At 31.4% G+C, this 12,722-nt stretch overlaps 1 protein-coding gene and 1 pseudogene across 3 annotated transcripts in view; one reads left to right on the plus strand and one right to left on the minus strand.

Moving 5' to 3' along the window:
• Ca-beta (Calcium channel protein beta subunit) overlaps positions 1–12,722 on the plus strand; it is a 440,977-nt gene that overhangs the window by 132,697 nt on the left and 295,558 nt on the right. The gene's annotated exons all lie outside the window — the stretch shown is intronic.
• LOC138855908 (uncharacterized) lies at positions 10,989–12,161 on the minus strand (annotated as a pseudogene).

Raw genomic sequence — 12,722 nt, forward strand, 5'->3', positions numbered from 1 at the left:
GTCAACAGGTTTCCAACGCATCTGTAATACGTACATACTTTTTAATAAACAAATTCCTGAGTTACTTAGACTCAAGATCCTCAAAACTACTTTCATTGATAAGTCCATCATATAAATTTCTAATAACTTGAAAATGTACTAATAAAATATATGCCTTATATTAGAAAACCTAGTATAAAATCAAAAATCTTCTTAAAGCGGGTGGCCGGATGTCGAGATATCAGATATTCTTATGATGAACCTTTACTCTCCCTAATCAAAAACTATTTTCTAATAGAACGGCACTTCTAAATCGAGTTCGATAAATGAGCACTTTGGTTCTAGATTTTTTTAAAATCTTACCTGTGTAATTTCAAACTAATGAAACATGAATACTTTAAATAGCTTATGATTGTAAGTTTTCTTACTTGATTAGGATTTGGATGTTGTTCATTTCAATTGTTATTTAATCCCGTGTAACTGGCAAAAAGCTTAAACGGTTCGTGCAATACACTAGGACGTATTCTGTACAACCAGCTATAAAAGCTGTTCCTGATATTTGTTCCGCATATAAACCATAAGGACAGTTCTGTGGAGAGTTTTGATTTGACGGTAGGGAGCCAGGGCATCTTTTATCTTCTGACGAAAAGTAAGATCCAAAACCAGTCATGTACTAGAAAAAAAATCTTCGATATATCAAAATACGGTTTTAAATAAATTCATATAGTTTTTGTACTCTAATAATATGTTGAACATCTTACTACAATATAATTCGTTCTAAAGGCAATAATTAATTATCTCGCCTTATTACACTTACATAAGTTTAGCTAGGGCAACTAAATATATGCATAAAAGATATGGTCGAAAATTCAAAATCATACAAGAAACAAATTGGGGGGATAAAATCGTTTGTAACCGAACATTTTTTTACTCTCGTAATTTTCAAAGATCAAATGCGGTTAAATATCTTCGGTGTTGACAAAATCTTTTTTAATAAATATGTTGCGTAGAATTCAATAAACGTTATGCGACGAAAACGTCAATGGATTACAATTAGATTTGGTTCCTTATGCATATACATATAATTTAGGTTATCGACACACTTAGTTTCATTACTATATTTTTCTTCGTGTTCTAAATATTATATTTTTATTAAAATTCTTAAAATAATGAGAAACAGCTCATATAAACTCAAGCCAAGTCAAGGGGCTATACTTTATATAGAGTATTCGCCAAGAAAATGTCAATCCAAGAATCTCAAATCATAGTACGTTTTCACTCAAATTCCGCGTTAAATTACATTATACCGTATTTATGAAGGCAGGCCCACTTAATTTCATTAAAATATGACACATTTTAACCAATCCAAGAGTTTAAAATTTTATAAGGGCTGGGAAAAAATTTGGATGATTGCATATATTTGACATTACTCAAGTATACTCAAGAACATGTTTCTAAGCAAGTTTAGGAAAAAACGCACACAGAGACCCATATACGTTTGATCTTCTCTTTAAACGGGTTTTCGGGAGAATAAGAAATCGTTTAAAGAAAAAATACGATTTTTATAAAAGAAAACCGTATAAAATAAAATTATTATATACTAGTTTCAAAAATTTGGGCCTTTCATTTATAATAACATAAAAAGATTATTGAAATAATGTATATTCGTTTCTGGTGCGATGAAAATCAACAAATTATTCATGAAAAACCCTTCGGTTCACTTAAATTAACAGTTTGTTGTGGTTTTTGGTCTGGTGGAATCATTGCAACAACTGAAACATTGCGAAAACTTTGGAGGTTCGATAATTTTAAGAAATTGTGACAGTGAATAGCCTTTAGGAAGTTGTGATTTAACACCAAGAGACTACTTCTGATGGAGTTATTGGAAGTCATTCGTCTTTAACAATAAAGCAGACTCTCTTTAAGCTTTTGAAGTCAATATTGAACGTGCTATTCGAGACATACGACTTTTTTAGTGGAAAAGTACTCGAAAATTGGGTTCATCGAATTCGTTGCTGCAAGCGAAGTCGTGGAGGCCATTTGAATGCCGTTATATTAAGAACTTAATTGTATCGATTGCACTTCACATTAAATAAAAAACATTTTAACTACCTCAACAATTAGTGTTTTTTTTTAAATCATATCATTCTTATTGGAAAACCCTGTAGTATTACATGGTGCATTATCGTGATGAATGAACCAAATCTTATTTTTTATGCATATAGATTTATAATTGTAGTGTGTATTGTTAATAAGATTGTATTGTACTTGTTTAAGTATTGTATATATTTTGAGTGTTCATATTTTTATTTGAAATGTATATATATAAATGTAGTACATATTGATTATTATATATTTTTTCTACTACTACTATTATATTATATTATATAAATATAATTATATAACTATATAAGTTAAATATATACATATGTGTTATCAATTAATTTTAATAATTAGTTTAAGTTGTGTTGATATCGACGTGTTACTTTATTGATTATCCATCTGTAACCTCTAACAAATGCATATGTTTAAAATAATTGGATTTAGTTGTGGTAACAAAAACGTAACCGATATGCTAACATATGCATTTGTTAGAGGTTAAGATGGATAATCAATAAAATAACACGTCGATGAAAATGAAGTAATAGATATACTTGGTAAAAAAAGGGTAACAAATGCACTAACAAGTTTGTATATTAGAGGTAACAAACTTCTAAACAAAACAGTAACTGTTAGGGTAACTGATATTGCTGTTATGAATAACACATATGTAGGTAACCCATTCGTTAACACATGTAAATAGCAGAGGTAACACTTACAATTGTTACATCTAACAGACTGTTAACAGATTATGTAACCAATATATGCCATACTGCTTACCGAAACAAATCCAGAGACAAACTGCCATAATTGTACAATAATTAGATAAAGCGGGAAAGACATTAAACATCCAAGGGGCAATGGGTTACTTTTTCCCACTCGCTAAACAAAAGTTACAACTTCAGAGAGTGCCCGCGGGCTATGGGCTGCCGATCACTGAGTCTAAAGCGTGCTGTTGCCAGTTCATACACAGACTCTTTTGTCGCCCAAACCAGTTTATTGTGAGCGAGGGGATGACAAGGAAACACAAAGGGACCGTGCCGGTCGTGCTCGGGTGGCACGCTTTGTGTGTTTGTTCGTAACAGTTCGCTGCTACCCATTTCTGCAGTCTTTTTCATTATGAAATTATTTTCATTGTTGCAATAGCGCTTGGTTTCAAATGAACGTATACGATTCGTTCTGAAATTGAAATTTTGTTAAATATTTTTTGTAAGTAATGTGCAAAAATGCTTAGAATAATAGAAATGTTTTAGAAAATGGTGAATAAGAATAAAAAAGAAACTCAAAAATATTTTATTTGAATATTTAAAAACATTTAGCAGTATTAAACGTAATAATATATATAAATGACTTTTAATAAAAATGGACACACATTCATGGTAATCCCTTGCAAGCAAAATGTGAGACCACCATCCCAACACATAAATAAAATATGCAACATGCTCTAAGTGTCGCGTAGCCGAATCGCACAAACATTTGCGAAAAATTTGTGAAAAAGAATAACAGAAAAACTCGACACGAGTTACAGGACTCTTTTCGTTCGTGCGAACGCACAAAGTGACACCAAAAGAGAATTTGCCGATAATTAACGACAAAAGCGTCTCCATGTGAACGCTGACCTGATGAGCAGGGATGGCCACGACCTCATTCAAACGACTCTCACAAAATTATGTTGTGTTAGTGCGTTTACAGTGTGACAAAGCGAATCAGCAGATCTTTGACAGACTGAAAATGTGCACGTGCAAATGAATGTATCAAAATTAATATAATTTCTGGTTGAGTGGCGATTAGATTATGGTTGGACAATTTGGCGTTTAAAAAAGGGACTCTATGAAATTTTATCTAATAATAATTAGTTTAATTTCGTATGTACGATATGGACCTCCGTTCACACAAATCCGATCTCTCAACTAATGATTGCAGACTAACTCTATCGTCGCTTTGTCCCATCGTAATACACATAGACGACGACAAACGATAGGCAACATCTGTCAAATATTAAAATACACTCTTCTTATGGGCACAGTTATTAAGACAGCAGCACGACTTCACGACAGAAGGCTTGGAGTTGTTGCTGTCGCTAATTTAAAACTAGTTCTAATTTTGCCGACGACAATGGGCAGTTGAAGTGTTGCCACCAATATGTGAAAATTATATTTACCGAGTTTTTGATTTTTTATACTCTTGCCACATGTTGCTACAGAATATAATACTTTTGCTCACTTAACGGTTGTTTGTAACAGCTAAATCTAAAAATATGAAATAACGGAAAATTAAGAAAAAATAATTTACGGCCGGTCTGAATTGAAATCCTGGTGATTGTCTGTCCATCTGTCGGTCTGTCTGTGTGAAATGTAACTTAAGCAAAAATTACGATATCTGGTTGAAACTTGGGATTATCAGCATCGTTTTTTTATAATATGTTAATGTGTTCTTGTGCCAAAAATGGATGAAATCGGGTTATATCGGCCAATATGTAAAATATTTTTGCAATCAAATTATAAACATACATTCATACGAAACAACTCCAGCCCCCAAATATTAAATATTTGAAGTTCAAAAATTCTAGTGGATTTTATGTTGAATATATCGGTCATTGTGTGAGTTAAATTAATCAAATAGGTGAAGAAATGGAGAGACTTTAGGTTAATGCCAGACGGAAATGCAAACAGTCCACATCGTCCACTTGCCCCAATATAACCAAGGTAGTCATTTTTGTATTAAAGACTTTTATAATATTAAACAAGTAAGGAAGGGCTAAGTTCGGATGTAAATGAACATTTTATACTCTCGCAAAGTCAAATTGTATAATCGTTTTATATTTCTTTGTGGATCTTGCCGCCTTGTTCTATATTGACCGATATTTTCGGTAAAGAGTCGACTATAGGCACTGGGGTCCACATATCAGTACCTAGGGGCTTGAAGAGTTTTGGTTCAATTTAGATAATTTTTTGTCACAAGGTTGCATACTTTAAACGTATTATTCACGCAAAGTTTTACGCCGATAAAATATGTAGCTGCAGCAATGCTCAACTCTCTCTTTGAGGTAGCTTCTCCAACAGCACAGTATGCTCTACTAAAACATCAACAACAAAGTTCTACTTCTGTAAAAATTCAATACTTTAGGTATGTTTATAATATCTTATTTGTTTATAGACGTATGGTAAATACCTATAAGTACCTTCCAATTGAGCAATTATTTTGCGCCTTATCGTCAAAATTAAGACTTTTTAAAAAAAAAAATATCATCAAACCCTTAAAGTGAAATTAAAACGAAATCTTAATTTTTTACAAAAAAATCTTCACTATGAATCTGGCAACACTTGAAAATTTTCTGGGTAGTTGATGCACAAACTCACCACTTTGCCAGTTATTTCATTTTGCACATGCAAAAACAGGATAGCTAGATATCGGTTAACCTTGATTTCTTTTAATTCGAAACATAGTTACATATATTTAAGTGATAGATTCTTATTGGAGAAAATTACATCAAAATGATTTTAAAAAATATTGCACAAGTTTTTACTTAATAAATAAATGTTAAGATTTTTTTTTATTAAAACCTTTAAAAAAGCTATTTGCTTTGGAAAAAGATTTTGAGGATTTAATCTTCAATAGGCACGACCACAACCAAACGACTGTCACAAAATGGCATTGAGTTAGTGCGTTTATAGTGCGACAAATAGAATCAGCGGGTCTATGCCGGACTGAATATGTGCACGTGGAAATGAATGTATCAAAATTAAATCGTATGGGGCACAGTTAAAACTTTTTTTTAAAAAGTGGGCGTGGTCCCGCCTCTAATAGGTTTAATGTGTATATCTCCTAAACCGCTAATGCTATAATAACAAAATTCACTAGAAGCAAATGTTTTTAGCACTTCTATTGACGGTGTGAAAATAGTTGAAATCGGGTGGCAACTCCGTCCACTCCCCATATAACGGTACTGTTAAAAACTACTAAAAGCGCGATAAATCAAGCACTAAACACGCCAGAGACATTAAATTTTATCTCTGAGATGGTATAAAATGACTTTATAGGAACCGCGTTCAAAATTAGACAGTGGGCATGGCACAGCCCACTTTTAGGTGAAAACCCATATCTTGAGATCTGCTCAATTCGAATCGATTTCAACCAAATTCGGTGCATAACGTTCTTTTCATGTTTCTATATCATAGCGCGAAAATGGGCGAAATCGGACTACAACCACGCTTACTTCCCATGTAACATCATTTTAAATTCCATCTGATTCTTTCACTTTCCACTATACAAATTAGGTAACAATGATTATATCGGGGTAAAACTTTGCGTGAATAATGCAATTAAAGTATGCCACCTTGCGGCCAAAAATTGTCTAAATCGAACCAAAACTGTTCAAACCCCTAAGTACTAAATATGTGGACCCCAGTGCCTATAGTTGACCTTCTACCGAAAATATCAGTCAATCCACAAAGAAATCTCAAACGAGTATACCATTTGACTTTGCGAGAGTATAAAATGTTCGGTTACATCCGAACTTAGCCCTTCCTTACTTGTTTGAATTTAACTTTATTTTTTTTATTAACTGTGTCAATTATATATTTTATTAAACACACAATTTTAATATACTTATATTTTTGCATGTATGGTATTTTTATAAATATGTTCAACACCTAAATATATTACATAGAACCTTTCACTTATATTTAACAAAAGAATAAAAACAGGGAAAAATAAAATATGCAACGGTAAGAAGAATATAAATGAGAGTACTTAATTTCTGGAGGTTATTTGAAAGTTACAGTAGAGAAAAGAAGTTGATGATCATAAATGAGACAGAAAAGTTATAACGTCATTTAGAGAAAATTCCAGAGAATTAATACAAAGCCAAAGGTTTTTTCACAACAAAATATTCAGTCGCTATAGAATTAGGATTGAACTCTGTTTTGGAATGCTGAAAGAAAGATTTGGGAGTCTAAAAGGCTTACGGCTCCAAATCCAAATTGAAAGCGGAATGAGAAAAGTAACAAATCGGATTCTCTCTGTTGCACATTGTTACATAACCTTATACTGCAGCAAGGTGATCATTTCGATTACCAACTTGAGGAATCGGAGCACCAAACTGACGAGTTGTTACTAAGTGCTCGTCGTATCAGTGAAGAGAAGATAAGGCGACAAACAATCTATAATTTAATTTAGTTTAATTTCTATAGCTTGAGAACATTAACAAAAAAAAACTATTTTTCGAGGTAGGCCATTTTCACTGCCAGTCACTTTAAGTAAAACAAAAAAGCTCCGACGTTAAAAAGCAATGAACGATTCAAAAGTTTATAGAGAGGAAAACATTTTCAAATTTCAGAAACCAAGGTTGGAGAAAGAAGAAGAAATTGTTACACATTTCAGCCACATAACATATGAGCTATTTAAACTTTTCCTCTTTTTTCTATTCAAGCTAAAGTTTTTGTTTTTCTAAGTGAGGTCTCTTAAATGTTCTTTTTTGTGTTCTGTTGACGGTTGGTGAACAAATGTCTGATGCAACACTCTTACAAGATGTTGGAGGAAATATAGCAGAGGGACTGGGTAATGGACTGGTAGAAGATGGATCAAGACTTGGGTAATCCTACCATAAAAACTTTGAGCAGTTGGTTTCTGCAATGAGTCCGTAATTTGAAGATAAAAGATAATAATACATAAATAAAAGATTTTAGCTCAAATTGGTCTGAATTGTCTAGTCCTTGGCCGGTAAAATTATTAACACCTAAAAATTGATTGTAATCCATTCGGATGCTATTAACTAATCAAGATAGATATAGTTTTATACATAATATTTTTTTTCACCTAACGGTTGTTTATGTCAGCTAAAAATATTAATTAGATATAAGGTTATATATATATAAATGATCAGGATGAGTAGACGAGTTGAAATCCGGGTAACTGTCTGTCAGTCCGTTCGTCCGAGCAATCTGTAACATGAGTAAAAATTAGGATACCTTGATGAAACTTGGTACACATAGTTCGTGGTACCATAAGATGTTTGGAATTCTAGATGGGCGTAATCGGACTGCCACGTATACAAAACGTAAAGAATCGAAAACCTATAAAATGCCATAACAAAGCACTGAATTAAGATATAAACTTCTAATTTGGTGTAAGGAATTGCATTAGAAAGGGGCATCTGTGGTTGAAAAATTTCTTGAGAAGTGGGCGTTATTGACTCCTCCTTCGAAAATGTGAAAATGGATGAAATCGGAAGATAACTATTTGAAGAAATATTTGTCAATTTTTATTAACTATATATATTATATTTTATCATTTTTTCCTAACCTATCCACTTTTTATTCAGTATTAATTTATTTAACAACACTTACCTGCCCATGAAATTGCAGAATTGTTAATGAAAATATAGGAATTATATTTGAATTTAAACCTTATTAATATTAATAACTTCTTACATGATAAAAAAAATATATAAAAAATATATTAAAAAATATCATTCAGTACATTTATTTTTATTAAAAGTAAAAAAATGGAATAAAGGGTAAAAAAACTACAATTTATAATTTTAATCATCTTCTTCCTCTTCATCGTCGTCTTCCGGCTGCTGGTAAATTTCAAACTGGTCTTCATTATCGTCTTCAACGACATTTGTTTCAAGTTCTTCCATGATTTCGGGGTCAAAAGTTCCATCTTCGTTAATGTCGCTCTGATATGGTAGAGCATTGAGACAAGCTTGCCCATTATATTGGCCACAAGCTAAAGAACATTGCAAGCCCGCCTTCCTGCATCCGCATCGCGAACCACAACCACTCTTGCAGTTGCAGAAAATTGTATTAAGCAAATGTTCTGGAGCAGGTGGTAAAATTGTCATGATAGGCTCCAGAAAATCGTTTTGCATTGCCCAACCCCATACCTGGGGTTCCAAATCATGCCCTAACCAAGTTTGAACTTGATAATATACACGTTCGAAATGTTGATGAGCAGCTGCACTTGTTGGTGGAATATTTGAAAGCTGCACAGGTTTATTAAGTTTTGTAGACTTGACGTAATGCATATAACGAAGATGATCGAGACTTTTCACAGATTTCGGAGCATTATAGACTGCCAATAAGGCAGTCTCTAGTAATCTCTGGGCAGAACAATTTTCTTCCTCAAATGCTGCAGCTAGTTCATCCAAATTGGTCAGTTTCTCAAAAACTTTTAAAAATGTTTTTTTTCCCTTTTTTAAAAGCGCAGAAGTTGTGTCACATCCACTTAATGCGTGCAGAAATAAAATATGTGTTTTGGAATGAGGATAATTATCAAAACTTAGTCGAGTATAGCTCCGTTTTTACATTACCTTTCCTAACTTTTTGAAAGAAAATTTCTTGTTCGTAAGACAGTGTACGCCCAATTAAAATGATGAGTATATCAATATCTTGTCCTATTATTTACAAATTTACAGATTTTAAAGAAGATGCACTTAATTATTTTCTAATTAAAATGTCATTAGTGTTAATGGGAATATAATTATAGTAAGATTTAAGTTTTTTCCTTCATTATTTTTTAATTTTAGGAAACGGTGATCAGTATTATTGAATAGATAAAGATTTAAGGCATGAAGAAAATGATAAAATATAATATAATAGTTAATAAAAATTGACAAATATTTATAATCATTGATTTATCGATAGTTCATCAACTATATATGGCGCGTTTTTGATCGGAGGCACCGGTTGACCTGAAGTGATGCTGTGACCGCGCGCTCTAAGCCCTCTATCTCGAAAACGGTTCACCGTATGAAAAAAATTTTTAAACAAAATTTGTAGAGAATTTTGTATTCTACAATATTGATAATAAATACCAATAGCAAAAAACCCATAGGAAATGAGATATTTACAAAAAAAGCGCAAAAAACCGATTTTTGTGACCTTTGACCTTGAAATTTAATAGTTGCGTACACCCTACCATATGTAGGTTTTGAGACAACTTTTAGGGTGTCAATATACAAGTATTTACAGACTTACAGCTGGGTATCTGAATTCCGAGATTCTTACCTAACTTAAGCTTAAATGACTGGACTAAGACATTAAATTTTAGATTCGGGATGATACAAGAGGGCTTTATAGAAGCCTTGGCAAAATTTCGTTGAAGAGATCAATGCGCTTTCTACATATGTATGCTCGAATTTTTTGTGCGTATGTATGTATGTGCTTATGTTTTTTTTTGTTTTTTATGCAATTAAGAGCTCGTTAAAGAGATCAATGGGCTTTTTTTTGTATGCAATCCTTCTTGTTTTTGTTTGCCAAACAACAGGGGGTATTGCCGGATAATTGCCTATGAGGACTTAGAATATATGTAAAATTGTAAATACCAATATATAAAACATATGTATGTAAGTATGTTGTTAGAAATTTTTTTTTATTTTGTTTCTAATAATTTTAATTCAGTGAATTCGTTTTCACTTTACCTGTTTACTGTTAAATTACTTGCGAATTTTTTATGCATATTTTTAGAAATTATTTTAAATGTTAATTTAATTATTCCCAGCGTAGATTAACAAGAGATAGTTTAATTCTATGCCGTATGATTTTATGTAAACGTTCGTACGTATGTTTGCAATACGAAGAGAGAGCGAGTTTTGGTTGTTCGAGCGGAGGAAAAAATAAAAATGCCGACGATGTTACTTCTGTGACATTATATTTTATTCTGTTTCTTTTTCAAATTATGTTTTGCTTATATAACTACTAAAGTGATTACCATTTTCTTAATCTATTTCTTTGTTTTTCTATTTTCTTATGAAATACAATATTTGTTAAATGTAATCTTATTTTCTATTGAATCCAAACAAACATGATTGTGTGGTTTACCCGATAATGTCTGAGTTATCATTACAGTCAAACATAAGGACCAAAACATGTTTGTATGCATTTGTATTATGTCCTTTATCTCTACTTGTTATCTTATTTTTTTGTAATGTTTACTTGTTTTTCTTTAATCTTTTATTTTGTCCAATTTACAATATTTTGTTGTGTGGTGTCTGGTTGGGATGATAGTGTACACATAACTCCTCCCTCCCTTAATTGAAAATTCTCCTGAGTTTGAATAGTATTGTTTTTCTTTTTTTTTAATTTTACAAGATATTAAAATTATTATTATAATCACAATAAAACTTAAAATTGATATTCCAATATGAGAGATATTTTCGTGATATTTTAATTCATTAATTTCTTTTAAATTTTCTTCGTTTTTAAATACAGGGTCGTTAATTGTAATTTTGTTAGTGAAATTGTGAGTATCATAGTTTGGATAATAAAATCTTTGATTGTATGATATTTTAGTATTTGAGAATGTTTTGTATACGATCTTAATTGTGCAGTTATTATAATGAATCAATGTAGTGTTTTTCAACTTAATTTTTCTGTTGTCGCAGTTATGGTTTAGTTCTATGCCATTTGCATTTTTTATTAAAATAGTTTTTTCATCAATTTGAAAAATTTCTGTAATGCTATTTTTGATAAGTTCACAATTTAATAAGTAGATGCAATGTTTAGAAATTTGTAGTTCATTGAGTGTTTTAGCTTCTTCGAATTTATAAGTGACATTTTTGTATTCAAAAACATTTTCAATTTCTGCTGTTATTTCTTTGCCTGCTGTATTTGGTATAGGAATAATAGTTTTTAATTGTACCGATTGAAATTCTTTTGGGATTTTGACCACGAACATAAACAAATTTTCTTTATATTTCAAGGCGCATAATTTTATATGTTGAAGTTTATTGAGGTCTATGTTGTAATTATAAATTTCTTCATTTGTTTAAATGCTTGGGTGAAAAATACCACTTTTTGCTGAAATAATGTTTTCCTGAATCTGGTTTACTGCGTCTTTGAGAATGTTTATCTTTTTTGTTTGTTCATGAAGAATCCATATTTTGTCTGTTCTCTCTTGATACATTAAAGAATTCTTTCTTTCGTCTTCAATAATTTGTTTTAATTTTGTGAACGTGTTCGAAAAGAAATTATTAATTTTTATTTGGTGGTTGAGAGCTGTAATTGAATTATGTAAATTTTCATCTACTTTCTTAAGGTGATTTTCAATATCTATTCTATCTCCATCATCCATCGTTCCATTCTAATTAAAATGTCACTAAGACATTAAATTTTAGATTCGGGATGATACAAGAGGGCTTTATAGAAGCCTTGGCAAAATTTCGTTGAAGAGAGCAATGCGCTTTCTACATATGTATGCTCGAATTTTTTGTGCGTATGTATGTATGTGCTTATGTTTTTTTTTGTTTTTTATGCAATTAAGAGCTCGTTAAAGAGATCAAAGGGCTTTTTTTTGTATGCAATCCTTCTTGTTTTTGTTTGCCAAACAACAGGGGGTATTGCCGGATAATTGCCTATGAGGACTTAGAATATATGTAAAATTGTAAATACCAATATATAAAACATATGTATGTAAGTATGTTGTTAGAAATTTTTTTTTATTTTGTTTCTAATAATTTTAATTCAGTGAATTCGTTTTCACTTTACCTGTTTACTGTTAAATTACTTGCGAATTTTTTTGCATATTTTTAGAAATTATTTTAAATGTTAATTTAATTATTCCCGGCGTAGATTAACAAGAGATAGTTTAATTCTATGCCGTATGATTTTATGTAAACGTTCGTACGTATGTTTGCAATA

This window comes from Bactrocera oleae, chromosome 3 (genome assembly GCF_042242935.1).
Source record: "Bactrocera oleae isolate idBacOlea1 chromosome 3, idBacOlea1, whole genome shotgun sequence".
Lineage (NCBI taxonomy): Eukaryota > Metazoa > Arthropoda > Insecta > Diptera > Tephritidae > Bactrocera > Bactrocera oleae.